The following is a 20,400-nucleotide window of genomic DNA, read 5'->3' as shown; positions in this document are numbered from 1 at the left end:
ATTAAATATATCTTAAAGTAATTTTTAGGACATATTTTTTTATGAGTGATACATTTGTGTATTTTTTAAGAGAGAATATAGAAGAAAAAAAAAAGATAAAAAGGAGTGATACAATGTTAATTCATTTGTGTATTTTTTAAAGAGTGATACAATGACAAACTATATAATAAAAAAAAAAAGATAGGTATTAAGAGAAAATAAGAAGTTACATACAGTGAGATAGTAATGCATGCCAAACCTAAACGATAGGTATTAAAATGGTTTAATGCATCAAACTGTACAATCCATTCAAACGAAGCTACCAACGTAATTGCAATTTTAGAAAACAAATTTATTCGAAGTTTTTGGAAATGTCATTGTCTATTTACAACCGATATTTTGAAACCTGAATCAATATTAGTATAAACAGTCTTTTTAGAATTAAAACCGCATATAAAATAACTATGTGAATCTGACTGTAGTAAAAATCACCAATAAAATTACAAGTCAAAAGAAGACAAAAATAACTTATATGAGTGAAAGGAAATTTAAGAATAAACTGTCAAATTAGTCTATTTGACTCATAGTATATTTAGTGCAGTATTTAGATAATAGTGAGATCTAAGACCATATAAGAAGCATATGTTATAAAAACATGACTTTACACATTGTCATTTTGATAGAGATGTGACTAAAAATATGTAGATTTAGTAGTTTAATTTGTATTATCATTACATGAATGAATGAATCATCCAGATGAAAATTAATATATAATTCAGTCCGAATAATTATAACAGAATACAATTCAATCATAATTTTACCAAGGCAACAGTACAGGTAATGAAATTCACTAAACTTCATGACAGAAATTTGAAGGTTACAAATCTATCATACATAGTCCAGCAGCGTTCAAAGAAAATTGGTACATACCAAGCCTGCCACAATATGCACATCATTTCACACCACTTATGCCTGAGATTTCTTCAATATCTTCCATTGGATCATTCAGCTCACCTAAAACTGGTGGGATCCTTTGTTTTTCTTCTTGCAATAGGTGTTTCATAGCTATATTCTAAATAACTTAATCATAAGGAGCAGCAGACCAACCACTCTCATACGACATAATCTGTCAAATGAAAACATAAAACCATGTTAATTTCCTTGTACCAATCAATAGTATTTATTAAAGACTCGATTAGGGAGAAAACTGGTTTCAAGGCTCAAATATAAAAAAACATGGTTTCACTGCTCGATTGCGGAGATAAATGGAAACTGAATGCGTCAACATATAACAAATAACGCGTCAATAGACAATATGAAACCGCAACTACGTCAAATTTGTTATTGTTGTTCCAAACAAACAGCAAAGGCAAACCATTTAAAACCAGCATCAAAATATTATAGATTGAAAGATTTGTAAGCATCAAAATAGTAAATCAATCTATTGTTGAAGTTAATCAATTTGAATTAATTATGAATCGTTGATTGAAACACGCAAACAAAATGTTGAATTGATACTCACTCACTGTCTGCTATAGAAAAAACAGATTGGAAGATATTGTCATTGTGAACACATAGATTCCTCCAAATTGTAAGAAGCACCGATATCATATGTTGACGAACCAGACCATGAACATGACCATAACATCATCACTAAACCATGCTGCACATCCAGTAATAAAAGAATAATCTTTATATATACATATTTTCAAAAATTAATCCCGATTATGACAGCTAGAGAGAAAAATACAACTCATTTCTCTACGAAAGTGGATGCCGGAAGCAAAATACCAAATTTAAATTTTAGTGGATGCAAAAAGATAAACATACACACGAAAGAACGATTCAGTAAAATTCACCATGATTTACATTCATTCAATCTAACATAATACTAACATAATCTGTAAAAACCAGAGTCACAATAAGGCAATTAATCTAATCACCAATCCAACATATTTGGAAGGTCCAGCATTTGCATAATCTGTAACTCTCTATTCTTGTAATGCTTGTCCTGGAGAACCTTCTTGATGGCAACAAAATGAAAAAAATTAGAACACGAACCTTGATGAGTAGTTTGAATCTTTCGCCAAAAACAGCAGTTTGAATCTGTTCAACACTTCCAGCATTCAAGGGTCCGATAGGTAAATCCAGTGTTTCAGAAAATAACAAAAACAGGATCCAAATATGCAAAATATAGATGCTTCGACAAAGGGAGCACAAAATTCAACAAGCATTATGCAGAATTTTCTAAAATCAATAGACTAACCTATAAAAAAGTCTTTCCTTCAACCACTGATAGCTTTAAAAAACCATATTAGAAACAGAACAAAAAATCCTGAAAGAAAAAGTTCAGATGCAATTTTTAAAGTCTCCATGAATGACAGCATACCCTGTATATTGGAGTAGAGGCAGGGATGTTGATAGATAAGTTTCCACCAGGAGCTTTGTTGCAGACTATGTAGCAATAATAAAAATATTGTTAGCATCATAACTACAATACTTAAAATTTTAAGCATTAAGTACATATATTTAAACTCATGGTGGAAAATAACAATACTTACCATCTTCACTCAGTTTCCAATATAGGTGCTGCTTTCATAGAATTTCCCCTGCCAAAACACATAATTACCCAATACAAACCAAAGATTCTTTTTGATTTCAAAGTAGCTTTGGTTGCAACTGAATGGAGTTCTAAAATCTTAGGAAAATCATAGAATCATACATTCATTGAAACCTATAGGGAACTGAATAAAGTCTTAAAGTCTAACCTTTGAGATATATGACCACATTTGCTTGAGCATCAACTCTAGTGTTAGGCTAATGCAAGTGGATCTAGTGTTTAGGCGTCTGTGTTGGGCTAATGCAAGTTCAATGGCATCTTCAATCTGTTTTGGGCTAGTGTTTAGGCGTCTGTGTTGAAACCATTATGAGAGATACCTTTCTGGCTTTCTCCTCTTCCTTTTTGTAGATCTCGTCGTCCTTTTTTGTGTATTTGAGTTCACGCTTCAGTGCACTGTAAACCAATAAACGATGATTTTTAAAAATTAAAAGATGAAAAACTTAAACAGTTGTGGTGATGGTGATGACGACGGCAATGATGAGTAGTGATTGTCGGAGAAGCAGAGGCGGCGGTCGACGGCGAGATCGCTCGAAATAAAAATCTAATCGGTTCATTGTGACACCCGTGAGACGAGAAATACGAAAATGGGCATAATATTTTCATTTAAGGTGGTGGTGGCCGGAGAAACGGCCGACGGCGGATAGGGTTTAGTGGAGAAGAGAGAGGGTGACGAGAGAAAATGGAAGAGAGAGAATGAAAATGGTATTGAAGAGGTTGGAGGGAGAAAACTTTTTAGAAGTGACCAATGAGAAGCACACAAATGGCATTGAGCAATATTTATTTTGTTAATTACTTAAATAGCCTTTTGACGGTAAATAAAGAAACTTCACAGGTTTGTTTCCTCATCAAACTTCTTACCAGCACTTGGAGGTAAGATACCATTTGACGGTAAATAAAGAAACTTCAAAGGTTTGCTTCCTCATCAAACTTCTTACCAGCACTTGGAGGTAAGATACCATTTGATGGTAAATAAAGAAACTTCAAAGGTTTGTTTCGTCATCAAACTTCTTACCAGCACTTGGAGGTAAGATACCATTTGATGGTAAATAAAGAAACTTCAAAGGTTTGTTTCCTCATCAAACTTCTTACCAGCACTTGGAGGTAAGATACCATTTGATGGTAAATAAAGAAACTTCAAAGGTTTGTTTCCTCATCAAACTTCTTACCAGCACTTGGAGGTAAGATACCATTTGATGGTAAATAAAGAAACTTCACCATCCCTCCTTTCAACTTGGCGTTTTTGAAGGATTGTCATATGGTCCCGCGCTCTTTTGAGGGGCTAATGACTCTGCTCGAAAGTGGATGAACTGTCTTCGGGAAGAAGACTACCATTCACCTACTTACGCTGAGGAATCTGAACTATCTTCTGGATGAAGACTACCATTCACTGACTCCGTTGGGGATCTTTTGTCGATCCGCTGGGGAAATACCGAACTTCTGAGGAATTCAAAATGCGAAACAAACTACCTTATTTGAAGAAGATTGTCGAGCGTCGCTCTGCAGGAGATTCTCAATTGGGGAATTCCAAAAGTGAACAAACTATCTCTTTGAGGGAGACTACCATTTGTTGACTTGCTTGGGGAGATCCTTGCGTATGAACTGTCGTCTTGAAGGAAAAAGTTCCTCCATAACTCGCAGGGGAAACTTAAGTTCATGCCTTAATGACTCGGGCATTCACATGATCAAAGCCTGACTCGACTATGTATGCATGAATATTATGACAAATATAAAATGTAAAGTGAATATGAATAGAATTGTCGCGGATGTAAAATCCTACGATACGACCTGAATCTTGTTGATCAGAAGATGTCTTCTTCTTGTAGTTCGAACTCTGTTGGGAACACCTGGTTATCAGTTGTTCGCTGTCCGAAATGAGTAATATGAATTGAAGTGAAGATCCGTCATCGGGAGATGTTCGCAAAGCGACCTCATGGGGAAATCTTGGTTCCCAGAGTCTCAACCGTTCTCGGAGAAACTGTTTGCATTCTTCCTATTGTTTGTAAACCTTAGAAAGAAATTTCACCTTTATTTTTGCAAGTAAATTCATTTTATTTTATGAAAACATTTGTTTCAAGAAAATGACTGTTTAAACTTAAAATGCATTTCAAGAAACTGAATAAGACTAGATTTGCAAAGAAAAAGCACAAGGCTCAAATTATTATTTATGGAATGGTAATCAGCCAAATGCTTGATTCCATGGAGTATTTACAAAGTTGGAAATTGGTAATTTTTCGGGAAAAGGGCTACGATGAAACGTGACGACCGTTATCTTTCCCTTCCACTTCGAGTTGCACTGTATTCGTGCTTCGTAGAAGATGACCTACTGCTGATGAATACTCCGCTATGGATTTTTGGATGATCAAGTTTGTCCTGAACACAGTTACTTGCCATATATCCCTAACTTTTGCGTAAACTACCCCTTTCGGGTTTTAAGTCTACCGGGATTGATTATTTATTTTTTATGTCTCTAACTTTTGCCTGAATCTCCCTTTCGGGTTTTCGATTCACCGAGACACTCTTTTTTGCCTAAACTGCTCTTTGCGAGTTTTCAACTTAGCGAGCTGTTCTTTTAATTATTTAGGCGAAGTATTTCTTGGTTGCGTCGACGTTCACAAGACGGGTGAATTCTTCTCCATCCATAGTCGTGAGTATTAAGGCTCCTCCTGAGAAAGCTCTCTTGACCACGTAGGGGCCGTCATAATTGGGAGTCCATTTTCCTCTCGAATCTGTGAGAAAAGATTGAATCTTTTTGAGTACAAGGTCGCCTTCTTTGATTGTGCGAGGTCGAACCTTTTTGTCGAAAGCTTTCTTCATTCTTTGTTGATATAGCTGGCCGTGGCATAAAGCTGTCATGCACTTTTCTTTGATTAAGTTCAATTCATCGAATCTGCTTTGACACCACTCGGCTTCTGTTAATTTTGCCTCCATCAAGACTCTCATTGATGGAATCTCAACCTCTATAGGTAGGACTGCCTCCATGCCATATACAAGGGAGAAAGGAGTTGCTCCAGTCGAAGTACGTACTGATGTACGGTAACCGTGAAGAGCATACGGGAGCATTTCATGCCAATCTTTGTAAGTGATGACCATCTTCTGAACGATTTTCTTGATGTTTTTGTTAGCTGCTTCTACAGCTCCATTCATCTTTGGTCTGTAAGGAGATGAGTTGTGATGCTCAATCTTGAATTCTTCACAAAGCTCCTTCATCATTTTGTTATTCAAATTTGACCCATTGTCAGTGATTATCTTGCTAGGAATGCCGTAGCGACAGATGATGTGATTCTTGATAAACCTGACGACAACTTGTCTTGTAACGTTTGCATATGAAGCTGCTTCAACCCATTCTGCTTCTTTTCTGTCAACGCATCTGAGCAGAACCATGTCGAAGTTTCTCTTGTACAGAACATCTTCATTCAGGAAGAATCTACAAGCTAACCTTCTCAAAGTCTTTCTATCTTTCTTTGACGCCCCAAGAGGGTACTCTTGCTTTTGAAGAAAGTTCTTGATGTCGTGATACCACGGTTTGTCGTCGATGATTGCTTCTACTGTGAAAACATGAGCGGGCCTATCCAGGCGCATAACATCGATTCGAGGAATGTCATTCCAATGATTTATCCTAATCATGGAAGAGAGTGTGGCTAATGCATCAGCCAAGTTGTTTTCTTCACGAGGAATGTGATGAAAATCTACCCTGTCGAAGAATGGTAACAATCTTCTGGCGTAGTCTTTGTAAGGAATTAGCCCTGGTTGGCGTGTTTCCCATTCTCCTTTGATTTGATTGATGACCAAAGCAGAATCTCCGTATACATCCAAGTGTTTGATTCTTAGATCCACGGCTTCTTCAAGACCCATGATGCAAGCTTCATATTCGGCCTCATTGTTTGTGCATTTGAAAGTTAATCTGGCAGTAAATGGAATATGGGTACCCTGAGGTGTAACAATGATTGCCCCAATTCCTCGTCCATAAGCATTGACAGCTCCGTCAAAGATTAAGCCCCACTGGGATCCTATCTCAGGTCCTTCGTCTGGTAGTGGCTCGTCGCAATCTTTCATCTTGAGGTACATGACGTCCTCGTCCGGAAAGTCGAAATTGGTTGATTCATGACCATTGAGTGGATGGTGAGCCAGGTGCTCAGCTAGAATGCTTCCTTTCACGGCTTTTTGTGCGTGATACTCATTGTCATATTCTGATAACAACATCTGCCAACGGACAATTCTCCCAGTTAAGGCAGGCTTCTCAAAGATGTACTTGATTGATGTACTTGATTGGATCCATATGAGAGATCAAACAAGTAGTATGTCGAATCATGTACTGGCGGAGACGCTTGGCAGCCCAGGCCAAAGCACAACACGTCTTCTCGAGCATGGAGTAGCGGGATTCACAGTCGGTGAATTTCTTGCTTAGGTAGTAAATGGCATGCTCTTTTCTCTTTGTCTCGTCTTGCTGTCCAAGGACACAACCCATGGAATCTTCTAAGACGGTTAAGTACATTATCAAAGGTCTTCCTTCCACTGGAGGAGACAAAATGGGTGGTTCGAGCAGATATTCTTTAATGCTGTCGAACGCTTTCTGACAATCGTCTGTCCAGACGCAACTTTGATTTTTCTGTAGAAGTTTGAAAATAGGAGCGCAAGTTGCAGTCATGAGATATATGAATCTCGAGATGTAATTCAGACGTCCAAGAAATCCTCTAACTTGCTTCTCGGTTCTGGGTGAAGGCATTTCTTGAATTGCCTTGACTTTTTCTGGATCTACTTCAATTCCTCGTTTGCTGACAATGAAACCAAGGAGTTTTCCTGAGTAGACACCAAAGGTGCACTTGTTGGGGTTCAGGCGAAGCTGAAACTTCCGTAAGCGTTGAAATAACTTTGTCAGATTCTGTATATGATCTTCTTCATTTTCTGATTTAGCAATCATGTCGTCCACATAGACTTCCACTTCTTTATGCATCATGTCGTGGAAAAGCGTAGTCATGGCTCTTTGATAAGTTGCCCCTGCGTTCTTTAGTCCAAAAGGCATAACACGATAGCAGAACGTGCCCCAGGGGGTGATGAAAGCTGTTTTCTCCATGTCTTCAGGTGCCATTTTGATTTGGTTGTATCCTGAAAATCCGTCCATGAACGAGAAAACTTTGGATTTTGCTGTACTGTCTACCAACATATCAATATGTGGTAAAGGAAAATCATCCTTAGGGCTAGCTTTGTTCAAATCTCTGTAGTCGACGCACATGCGGACTTTTCCGTCTTTCTTAGGAACGGGAACAATGTTAGCTAACCACTGAGGGTATTCGGAAGTGACGAGGAAACCTGCGTTGATTTGCTTTTGAACTTCCTCTTTGATTTTCATGGCCATCTCCGGATGAGTTCTTCTCAATTTTTGTTTGACCGGAGGGCATTCTGCTTTTAATGGCAAGTGATGCTCCACTATACTGGTATCCAACCCTGGCATATCTTGATAAGACCAAGCGAAGACATCTGAGAATTCTTTGAGCAGTTGTATCAAACTCTCTCTGATCTCTGAACTGAGCGAAGCTCCAATCTTAACCTCTTTTCTGTTTCCATCGGAACCAAGGTTAATGATCTCTAGAGGCTCATTGTATGGCTGAATGGCCTCTTCCTTTTGTTGAAGTAATCGTGAAATTTCCTTTGATATTTCTTCGTCTTCTTCTTCCTCTGCCTCGAATACAGGAAACTCAAAGCTTGGAGAAGTCATACGATCGCACGTTTCAACGGGGTATTTTATGATTAATCTGCATATGTGTGATAAGTTTTATTTAGACAACGAGGGAAGACTCGGTGTATGCAGTTAATGGAATATTTGATGTTTTTTAAGGGTGTTTTTTAGGATTACCAATTTCCGAAAAAAGAAAAGGGAAAACTAAACGAAGGAACAGAATGACATTTTTATTTATTGACAGTCATTTCTTGAAACAAAGACCCTATAAAACAAAACTCTATTGCTTTGGGCGAAGCAAAGAGGGACATTTTTCTAAGAAATAGTAAAATGCAAAGCCCTATGAAACATCTCTTTACCCTGGGCTATGGTGAGAGGATAAAATAACGGTGAAAGTTCCTACTTAGGAGTGCGAACAACAGTTGTAACTTTAACAACTGTCCAATAGTGGCGAACCCCATTGTGCACTAAGTAATCTGGAACCTTAGGCTTAAGCTGGCCTGTGGTAGGTCTTGATTTACCAACCACTGTCTTTGCAACACTCAGACGATCTTCTTCTACTTCAGCAGACTGAGCGGTGTGAGCATACCCATTTCCAAGTGGAGTATGTCGGTTTTTCTTTTGAGGAAACTTCCAATCTTCTGAATGGAGAGACTCGTTGTCGGAGACACTTTCGAGATCATCCTCTTCTGTATTTTGGTCTTGCTCTTCTCCCAAGATGGCATTGACTAGATATGTGAACACTAGATCAGTAGCCTCGGAAGGTGACTTGGGGATATAATCCTCAATGATGATTTCACCAATCGATGATGATGAATAGCACGGGTTATACATCTCTTTTGGCTGAGAGAGGTACTCAAAATCACTGTTCCATCCAGTTGGAACAATATCTTCAAGAGAGATTCTTGAACTTTCAGGGGCGGAGTATTTTACCATGTAGTCGAATTTTCCGCTTGGTTCTCCTAATGTATCCCAAGTTTCTTCGGGGATAGGAGGAACTTCTTCTGATGAACCATGACTTCTGGTGGTGAAGCTGTTTGTAACTTCGTCACTGCTTGGCTGAGTCTCACTTTCAGATCCTCTAGTCGGATAACAGCAAGGTGAATCAGACTCTGATAGGGATATGTATCCTGCTTTGTTAAGATAGGATAGCCATTCCTCTTCATCGGTGTTTTCCGTACCGATGGTATTGACTGTTTGTTGAACAGGTTGAAGAAAACCTCCGCTGCGGAAAGTTTCTTGAATTGGAAGAACTATCTCAATTCCTGGAATAGTCTTTGATGATGTTGGAAAGAATCCAACTCCTGTTCTATTCTTGTTGTTGGTAGGAATATTAATGTGCCCCCAACCACTGGTAGTGCCATCCTTTACAACTTGGATTGCATCTCTGTAGGAAGAAATAGACGCTGCTTTCTCCTTTCCTTTGTCCAAGGAAAGTGCTTGGAATTTAGTTCCAACGACTTCTTTTGGTTCTATGTCGGAGAATGATGACAGGTTGCTGACGATCAGAGCTCGTTCTCCACATACGGTTACCAATTTGTCATTTCTTATGAACTTCAGTTTCTGATGAAGTGTTGAAGTAATTGCCCCAGCCTCATGAATCCACGGGCGACCTAGCAAACAACTGTATTGTGCTGGAATATCCATAACTTGGAAAGTGATTTTGAACGTCTGAGGTCCAATAGTTATGGGAAGATCCACTTCTCCAAAAACTGACTTCCTTGATCCATCAAATGCTTTGACGATGACATGACTTTTTCTTAGAGGGTAATCTTCGAAAGATAATCTTGACAATGTTGATTTCGGCATGACGTTGAGAGAGGATCCGCTGTCTATTAGGACTCCTGTGAGTATATCACCCATGCAGCCAACTGAGATTTGAAGTGGAAGATTATGGTCCACTCCTTCTTCAGGAAGATCTTCGTCACAGAAACTTAGGTTAGTTCCGGCGGAGATGTTGGCAACGATGTTGTTGAATTGGCTTATTGTAACGCCAGGTTCTACAAAAGCATGTTCCAAAACTTTCTGTAGAGCTTCCCTATGAGCTTCAGAACTCAATAGCAGGGAAAGAACAGAAATCCTAGACGGAGTATGTAGCAATTGATCTACAATGTTGTATTCACTCCTCTGGATTAACTTCAAGATCTCATCATTTTCTTTCGCTTGAACAGCATCGGTCGGATGATTGTCTTGCCTATGTGGTACTTCTTCCGAAGGTTTCTCCACATTTTCTGTTGTTCTGTTGAAGACTCGTCCACTTCTGGTGACTCGACTAACATCAGCAATGTTGACAACAGACGGTAATGGTATTTCCTTACCATTTTCAATGAATGTAGCATTGTACTTGTATGGTATAGCCTTGCTGGACTCATACGGTACAGGACCTGGTAAGTAGATGACTAGCGGAGCAACTGCCGTCTTCCTGCTATCATACTTAACTTGCATTGGTTCAACTTGATTAATTTGAGGAGATACGGTAAAGACTTCGTCATCTTCTCTGTTGGCAAGAACGGTAATGGTATTGTCATCCATCAGCTTTTGAATGTCGTTGCGAACACGCAAACATCCTTGTAAATTTCTTCGACAAATCCTGCATCTACTGTAAGCGTGGAAATCTGTTCCAAAGTAGGTAAGTCCATTTAAAGTTTTATGGAACCTGACTACCGATCCTTCGAGGTCTTCAACTTTGTAGATTTTGTATTCTCCTGGACATCCTTGAACCATGTTGATGTCATGTTCAATTCTGGCTCGGATATGTTGAATCCATCCTAAGTCCATTTGTTCTTGTAATGCAGCTTGAACTACGACACATCCTTGATTATTCTTTGGACAAATATCGCATGTGAAGTAGTTGTGAGGTGGTACATGGCCATACCCAGCTTGTTTAGCGTGCATCTTGACAAGATTTTCCCCTATCTGACGAATGTCGTAGATTTGAATGACGTTAGGGTGTTGATCTATCAGATTTACTGAAGCTTCTTTATGCTGCGGCAAAGGATTTGCTTGGACGTTTGGACTAGTATCTTTGAAGGATAGCATTCCGCTCTTCACTAATCGTTGGACGTCAATCTTGAAAGGGAAACAGTTCTCAATATTGTGACCTGGTGCCCCCTGATGATAGGGACAAGATTGGTCAGCCTTATACCATGGTGAGGAACTGTTTGTAGGATTTGGAGGACTCCTTGTCTGAATGAGTCCTTTTGCCAGTAATGTTGGAAACAATTCCGCATACGACATTGGTACTGGGTCAAAGGCAGGATACCTTGGAGCCCGATTGTTGTAGTTTGGAGGTCGAACGTGCTGCTGAGGTTGCTGCGACCTTTGTTGAATTTGTTGTTGCGAGACCTGAGGTTGATAAGCTGGCACTGAGTTAACAACCAGAGTTATTGCGGCAACTTGAGGTTGAAATTTCTTCTTGATTTTGTGCAAGACATTACTGACATCTTGATCCTTTTTCTTCTGGAAAGAACTTCCATACTTCCTTGGACCAATAGAAGATTCTGGTTCTTTGTTCAAGCGTCCTTCCCGAACTGCTTCTTCTAAACGTACACCCATGTTTACCATCTCGGTAAAGTCACTTGGTGCACTTGCAACCATTCGTCCGTAGTAAAATGGACTCAAAGTTTTGAGATAGATTTTTGTCATTTCTTTCTCTTCAAGTGGTGGACAAATTTGAGCAGCAACTTCACGCCATCTCTGAGCGTATTCCTTGAAGCTTTCTCTATCCTTTTGAGTCATGGCCCGGAGTTGATCTCTGTCGGGAGCCATATCCAGATTGTACTTATACTGTTTGACGAAGGCCTCTCCGAGGTCTCGAAAAGTACGAATCTCTGAACTGTCCAAGTTCATGTACCATTTGAGTGCAGCACCAGTCAGGCTGTCTTGAAAATAATGAATGAGTAGTTGTTGATTATCAGTCTGAGTTGACATTCTTCGAGCGTACATTACGAGGTGACTTTGTGGGCATGAATTCCCTTTGTACTTCTCGAACTCTGGTACTTTGAATTTGTGAGGAATCTTGACATTTGGAACCAGACAGAGGTCTGCAACATTCTTTCCAAATAGATCTTGTCCTCGAAGAGTCTTGAGTTCCTTCTGCATTTGCAGAAACTGTTCCTGGAACTCGTCCAATCTTTCATACACGCCAGCGTCCTCACTGGGAGCGTGATGATATACTTGTCCACCCTGTGGAGGAAAAGTATGCATAATGGGCTGTGGAGAAGCCATGACAACAGATCTTGGAATCTCAGCATTCTGTTGTGTGAAACCCATTGCCGTTGCTCTTGGAACTTCAATTTCCAGAGGTTTGTAACCCTCCGGCGGTTGCATCTCCATTGTAGCTCTTGGAACTTCAGAAACTGGGGGTATGTACCCTTCTGGAATAAAGTTATACGGCATGCCCCAAGGTCGATCGCGCGGCATGGCATACTGAGGAATAGGAGTAGAAACAATCTCGGAAACCACAGTCCTTTGTGGTTCTTCTGGCGTTGATCGATTCTGTGCAACTACCAGGGCTTCTACCATGCTATTGTGCCTTTCAATAGCACCTTTGAGAGTAGTAATCTCTTCTCTGAGTTCTCCATTCTCTTGCTCAAAGTCTTCCATTCTTTTCTTGCGACTTGAACGAGTGTTGTATGGATGAGACAGCTTGAAAGTCTTGGTTCACCTCCTTCTCCTCCTCTCTTTCTGGAGAAAGGAAAGTGACTATTAGATCCGTGACAATTCTCGTGTCAGTGCGTACGACTAAAGTGATGTATGATATGCAATTAAGTTAATATTTTTCAAGGAAACACCATAATTACGTTATGAAACATCAAACTTTTATTAATTAAGCGAAAACGCCGTTTTTTACACACTTTGAAAAAGAAATACAGAGAAACAGAGAGAAAGGACTCTAAAACTTTGACGAAGAGCCGACTTCACGTTCTAACATCTTCTTCTGTTTCTTGAGCTGAGCGTTCTCTGACGTGAGCTGATCGATGATCCAGGAAGCAGGAGGGATATGATGAGAAAGTGACGTTTGTGACACTTGTCGATCGAGCACTTCAAGTAACTCATCCTTCCTTCTTAGGATGTTATGAATCTCAACGTTTTCCGTGTTGACGATTCGATACTTGTTCCTCCAAGCATTCCTTTCTTGGCATACCTTGTTTAATGCCGCTTGTAGTTTTTCAACATCGGTGGAGAAAAGGTAAATTGGTTCCCTTAGGGGAATAGGTTCTTGATGTTGATATGGCATCCTGAGCTTGAATGCTCTGACGCGTACCCATTGAAGGTAAGGATCCAGGGAGATGCAAAGATGTTTTCCTAACAATCTTCTCCCTTTGCTGTGAACAAGACGCCAGGCTTGGACAATTTCCTTCTTCAGCATGTTGCCATGATCGTCGATGTTCTTGAAGAACAGACCCTCCAATTGGATGTTACTTGGTATATTTTTCATGGGATAGCCGTATTGACGACGGGCTAAAGCTGGATTGTAACTGATTCCTCCCTTAGTTCCAATAAGGGGTATGTTGGGAAAACTTCCGCAACTAAAGATGATCTTGGTTTCGTCGTTGTCAGGACTACACCAATCAATGTCCGTATGAGTGAGGGACATGATTTTCTGTGACCAGTAAAGGCCATCCCTCATGTTCCAGAAAGTGCTAGACTTTGGCAGGTGCGAAACGAACCATTCGTACAACAACGGTACGCAGCATGTGATTAATCCTCCTCGCTGCAGGTTTCTTGAATGCACAGAGTGATAAGCATCCGCAAGCAAGGTTGGAACTGGATTTCCAATTAAGAAGATCTTAATTGCGTTGATGTCGACGAAATCGTTAATGTTAGGGAACAAAAACAATCCGTAGATAAGCAAAGCCAAGATTTCCTCAAAAGCGCTCATATCTTGGATGCTGACGAAGTACCGAGCTTGATCAAACAAGAATTTGGAGGGCAATCCTTGAATTCCTACTCTACTCACCATATGAGTTCTGATGTCGATTACGTTCAAAGGAGTAGTTGCAGCAATGATAATGTCATCAGGATTCTTTTCCAAACCGGAGTACGGATCTTGCGCGTACACGGGTATTCCAATCAGACGAGAGTACTCCTCCAACGTAGGCATGAGCTGATAATCTGGAAAGGTGAAGCAGTGATACGTTGGATCGTAAAACTGTACCAAGGTGGGAAGGATCCCATCCACAATGTTGGTATTGAGCAAAGGCAGAAGTTTTCCATACTTCTCCTTGAAAGCCTGGGGGTTGACCACCAGTTTTCCGAGCTTTCCCAGTTCCTCGACCTGGGGAATCTTGAAGGTGTATTTCCTAGCTCTCTTTCTTCCGTAATCCATGGTATAGATCCTTAAGTCCTTTCTCCGTTTCTCTCTTTCTATGAAGTTCAAAACGTTCGTTATTTAGTTTCCTTGAAAAACGACTCGAAAAAGACTCTTTGGTTTTAGTTGTTATTAATGGATGATGCATGAATGCATGAATGCACACACAAGATTTTTAAACAAACATGGCGCAGAAGGGTATAGTGGTCATGAAGTCAAAACGCAAACCTCGCCCCAATGGTAAACTAAGGATAAGGATTTTTGTACCTGTAGAACGGGTTCTAGGGGTCTCAGAGTTTTTGCTCAACCTTAAAGATACGTTGATTGGTATCTATAAGAGAGTTTTCTCTGAGTGTAGTATCTGCGTGACAATTACTTTCGTAATCACCGCTCTACGTCCTAAAAAAGGCTTTAAGTGGGGTTAATGTGTTTCTAGGTCCTCCTGGTACAAATCAGTCTCGGAATGCAGTGGCGCAGTTAATCACAACCAGCCAGGCAAATCCCAAGAGTAGAATTGTGAACCAAGATTAGAGGGTCTTCACCGGGAAGACATCCTCCATCCTATCTTATGTTGCACTCAAATCCGGGTATAGGATTTCTCACCACAAGGGGGAATCAAGCCCTTTCCCGATACAGAATAAACAAAATAAACAAATATAAATGCAGCAAACACATGAAATGACACAGAGGTTAGGCAGGACCTCTCTTGTTTGAGGGGGAATTTGGCATCCCTAATTCCTCATTGGGGCTGGACCAGCAACAGGTCAACCATTGGTTTGGATGAAAAACCAAGGTTTTTAACACTTATATCCCCAGCAGAGTCGCCATTTTTCTGTGGTTGTCGTTTTTTTTACCTCCCCGTTTCACTTGGGAGGACGGCACGCTAGACCCTTCACGCGAAATTTGGAAGGAGAATGCGCCCGTGGTGGGATGAATTTTATTTCAGTTCTTCCTACGATATCACACGAACTTTCTTATTTGTCCTACGAGTAGGAAAGGGGAAAAAAGATCTCAACTAAACCCTAGGAGTTTTCTAAGTGTGGGGATTTCACCTAGACTAGAAATTCTGGAGTCCGGGAGGTCGGTTATACATAGGGAAGTGTTTAAACACCCTACATATCTGTAGTACTCTACAGGAACCTTCTCTGTGTCTAAATGTGTTTGTGCTGCTAATGATTATTGGGAAAGTTTCTCCTTTGTATTAGGAGAAGGAATTGAATTGAATAAAAGAAAGACAGACAGACTGACTGACTGACTGACTATTTTTGGTATTTTATTAGCTCGCTGAGATTCCTTGTGAAACTCATGCCTACATATCCCTAATGGAAGTCAGAGCTTAATGTAGTTCGGGGAACTAATTAATTATTAATTATTTTTGGGTGCCTTGCTTGAAGCTCAAGGTTGAAGCTTGAATTAAATCTTTGTTTACGGTAAAGAGACATGAAGTCATCTTTATAGAGAGGTATTTCTACTATTCCACCACAAACATTAAAAGAGTGATAGAATAACTGAATTCATTTCATTCAAGAGGGGGACCTTACTTGTGTATGTGCAAGTATACCAGTCAAATGCCTCTTAAATGAAAGAAAGATGCTCATCCAAATTAGGGAAAGTTACCACATGTCTGGGTTTTACTGCCAGCTCATGCCTTTCAAAGTCCTAAATGGGAGACTTGATTGAAATTGAAATGAAATGTAATGTTTGTTTGTTTGAATGTGGTGAGATAGAAGAAAGATCTCTCTATAGAGATAAGCTATGTCTATCTACTGTATAAAATATTTGATTTTTAACTGGCTTGCATGAGGCCCAAGCTTGAGGCTTTTTGATTGATTGATTATTATTATGATTCTGGGAGAAAACTCCACTGGGGATTAATTTACAAGGGATTTTTATGTTCTGTACAAAGCCCAGAATTGAGGCTGACTCTACTTAGGGAAAATCTATTTTGATGGGTTTTATTTGGTGTTATGTACAAAGCCCAGAATTGAGGCTGACTCTAACTAGGGGAAATATTGTTTTCTGCCTTGTATGAAGCCCAAGGTTGTGGCGGACTCTTAAATAAACTGAGTATGGATGACTCTATGGGAAAAGATCCTAGATGTTAGGAATCTTTGACACACGACATATGGTTTATCTGCCTTGTACAAAGCCCAAGGTTGTGGCTACTGAACAATGAAGGACTCACTAGGGGAGACTCTATTATCTGCCTTGTACAATGCCCAAGGTTGAGGCTGACTATTAACAGGGGAGTTTTATTGTTTTTTGGTGCCTTGTATGAAGCCCAAGGTTGAGGCTAACTATTTTTGCTGGATTTTTGACTCTATTGAAGGATTTATTTAGAAAGACTGGTTTTTTTGGAAGCTAACCCTTTCCAGGGGTTTTGACTCAGCTGGAGAAATTGTCTGTTAAAAGACTGATTTTTGTCATGTTTTTGGAGGCTGACCCTTTCCAGGGGTTTTGACTCTTTTGGGGAAATTATCTCCTAAGAGAAATGAATCTTTTGTTTTTTGAAGAAGTGATTTTGGAGGCTAACCCTTTCCAGGGATTTTTGTTAAAATGAAAGAATGTGTTGGAGGCTAACCCTTTCCAGGGGTTTTTGTTAAATTGATTGGCAGAAAGATTATCTAGTGGAGACTTCTTATTTAAAGCCCAAGATGAAGGCTGACACTTGCTGAGGATAAGCAAACATGGATCCTAGACTCTGCTAAGGAAGATTGATGAAGATAAGGGTGACAGAGACTGTCCATGTCTCTCATTCCAAAAGGTGTACTCAATGTAAAATTGAGACAAACTTAGCTTGTTTAAAGTCTGGTTTAAATTGGAAGAAACTCACCAGGGTAGGTTAAAAGGTGACTAAAGACCTGTTCCTATGTTTATAAGAAACCTGATGGGTCCTTGTATACAAGCTCAAGAGGAAGCTGGAAATGCTTTTAAGAAGCCTGTGGGTCCTTGTACAAAGCCCAAGAGGAGGCTAATCGAGGGTCATCGAGGGTCCTTGTTATAGCACAAGAGAAAGCTATGTAGTTTTGAACTTATTTTGGCTTTAAGCAAATGGGTAAGAGGTTTCACCGGGAATAATTCCTCTTTGGGTGGATGTGTCCTATTTTTTGGATTCTAAGGTTTTTGCCAAGATGTTTCACCGGGAATAATTCATCTTGGGGGTTTGAACTACAGATCTCTAATTAGGAAAGAGCCTTCACCGGGAAGACATTCTCAATCCTAGGTCATATTCCTATAATATATATATATATAGTTTAACTGTCCTAGGGTTTATACTCAAACGTAGTTCTAAACTAATATATATATATATGCACAGTTCTATATTTGACAGTAATTTAAATAAAGACTATAAATTGAAAGCTTGTAAAGCCTAACCTGGATGGAGTGGAGGCCTTTGAAGAAGTATGTACAAAGCCTTACCAACAGTTGATGGTAACAGTTGAATATATATGATAAACAGTTAATGGTTTTTGAAAACAGAAGAAGTGAAGATGGACATAGTTCTCATAGGTATCTGAAGAGTTTCACCGGGAATAATGCCCTTCAAATACCAGAAGAATGTTTTGAAAACAGAAAGAAGATTTGAAAATACAGTTTTGTAAAACAAACTATGAAAAGAAAGAAGGTGTTGGGTCTTACACTCTAATAGAGGCCCAGAGATTATTTACTGTTTGTGAAGCAGTGAAAATGAAGATTGGAATGATGTAAGTTTTTGTTGTTTGAAAACCTTAATCATCTTGTTTAATCAGAGATCGAAAACAATTTTGAAAATTGACAAAAGTCAAATTAATTAAGGTAAAGATAAAGCTCTTTATCTAATTAAGGCCTAAACAATTAGGGTTTTATCATAAAATTATCCACAAAATAATTAGGTTAAAACAAAATGAGTATGTATATCTAAAGTATTTAAGAAAACACTTAAAAACATACTATTTTAAACCTAATAAAAATACATGAAATAAATAATATTTTTTTATGATTTTTTTGATTATTCACAAAATAGATATATTAAATAATAAGTGTGTGAAAAATGAAGTAAAAATAACTTAATTTGATAGGTGAATTAATTGTGTGAAGTTTGTGAGAAAAATGAAAGAAAATGGGTGTTAAAAAAATAGTTTGGCCCTTGGAGGATTTGAACCCACGCCCTCTAGGTCACACACTCAAAACAAACACCACTGAGCCAACGTGCGTGTGGTGATAGTAAGCTGGTTTCAATGCAATTCATATAATGTTCAAGTGTATAGAAGCAAAAAAAGAAAATAAAATCAAAAGGTCTGAGACGAGGGGGATTCGAACCTCAGACCTTGGGCATGAGGAGACTAAGAGCGCATGTGTGACCACTGGGGCAAGTTATTCATTCGTTTATGAAACACATATCATTAAATATAAAATAAACTCTGTTCAGAGATTTGAAAAATGGCGCCACCCTCCATCTTCGTCTTCAACCTCAAGCTCCAACATTTTTGAAATTCTGATTCTCTCAAATCTCAACCAATGGCCCAGGTGTAAACATGAAACTTGTTCTAAACTCACTCACGATTCTAAATATGTAACTAACACAAATTTATATTAACTACATCTAACTAATTTACTAAAAAACGTGAAGAACCCTAAAATTTGAAAATCAAATTAAATGACTATACTGAAAGATAAATGAATGATGATAGAGGGTTTTCAATCCTCTGATGATGCTGAACAAGATAGAATCGAGCTTTATCACAAAGAGTGCTTAAATTAAAGAGATGGAGTTCAGAAACTTACCTCTGAAAATGGAGGTCGTGAGGATGATAGAGAGCACCTGGGCTCGTATGAATGATCCCAAAAGCTTCCTTGGGACTCAGTGATGCTAACTGGATGCTTGTTGTGTCCTCAAACCTTCTGAATTGCTCTACTCGACTCCTTCGATTTGAGCTTCAAGTGAACATGGAGGATGATGAATCTGGAGTTACAGATGAGCTGCAGCCATCTGAACAGCTTCACTATGATCTGAGGAACGTGCCTGGATGCCTAACCTTGCTTGGAACCTCCTGAATTGTTCTGTGGTCCTCCAACTGCAAGTGCTCCAAATGAGAGGTGAAGATGATGATTATCCACGCCCAGAAGTGTTCCAGAGGTTTGGATCACCTCTAAATGCCTCCCTCAATGTGTTTGAATACTTATTTTCAAAGAGAGAGCTTTGGTTTGAAGAATCCGAGTCTTCTTGCCAAAGGACCTTTGCAAAAACTAAGTATGAAGAAAGAAAAGAGAAAGCAAGAATTCTGTTGCTTTGCTGTGTTTTTCTACTGAGGTATGCTCTCCTATTTATAGGCAAATGGTTCAGTATAGTTGCAGAGGAGTGAGCTTGCTTAGTGAGGTTGATTTGGTTTTCTTAGCCATGAAGGAAGTTTGCAAATATCTCTTATGCAATGATGAGAATTTTGATTCCATTTGATCAATCCCCTAGCCCTCGATTTTGCTTGATCTTAGGGGACAATTCTGAGACAGAAATGAGCTCTAATTGGTTGGTGAGAAGATTCCTTGGGCGATTCATCAATTTGCCATAAATTCCCAAATGTAATCATTACATAATCACATGTTCTTGTTTTGGGAATCTTCCTCAATTCTTATGCTATGGTGAAAATGAATGCATGGCATGTTTTCAGATGTGGTATGGGTCGTGTAGCATCCATAAATGAGGTCATGTGCACAAAATTTCAAAGTTCAAAAATGAGGTATGACCTATAATTTCACTTCATGAGGCCAACTTTGAACAAGCATAACTCTTAGCTCAAAATGAATTTGGAGAAGGCTGAACACAATTTGGAAAGCTCT

The 20,400-nt window shown here is 39.2% G+C and overlaps 1 long non-coding RNA gene across 3 annotated transcripts; it reads right to left on the bottom strand.

Moving 5' to 3' along the window:
* Positions 1-497: 497 nt before the first annotated feature.
* Positions 498-3,377, bottom strand: LOC131656293 (uncharacterized). Of its 3 annotated transcripts, XR_009300051.1 has the most exons (4): positions 2,748-3,377; positions 2,541-2,588; positions 1,502-2,433; positions 502-1,105 (listed from the first exon to the last, which is right to left on the bottom strand). It is a non-coding gene; the product is annotated as an uncharacterized LOC131656293 (long non-coding RNA). The 3 variants fall into 3 exon arrangements; XR_009300052.1 differs by having other exon boundaries at positions 498-1,105; positions 1,506-2,433; positions 2,541-3,377; XR_009300050.1 differs by having other exon boundaries at positions 504-1,105; positions 2,541-3,376.
* Between the last annotated feature and the right edge of the window lie 17,023 nt (positions 3,378-20,400).

This window comes from Vicia villosa, linkage group LG3 (assembly GCF_029867415.1).
Source record: "Vicia villosa cultivar HV-30 ecotype Madison, WI linkage group LG3, Vvil1.0, whole genome shotgun sequence".
Classification (NCBI taxonomy): Eukaryota; Viridiplantae; Streptophyta; class Magnoliopsida; order Fabales; family Fabaceae; genus Vicia; species Vicia villosa.
This window is presented reverse-complemented; position numbering and strand designations above follow the sequence as displayed.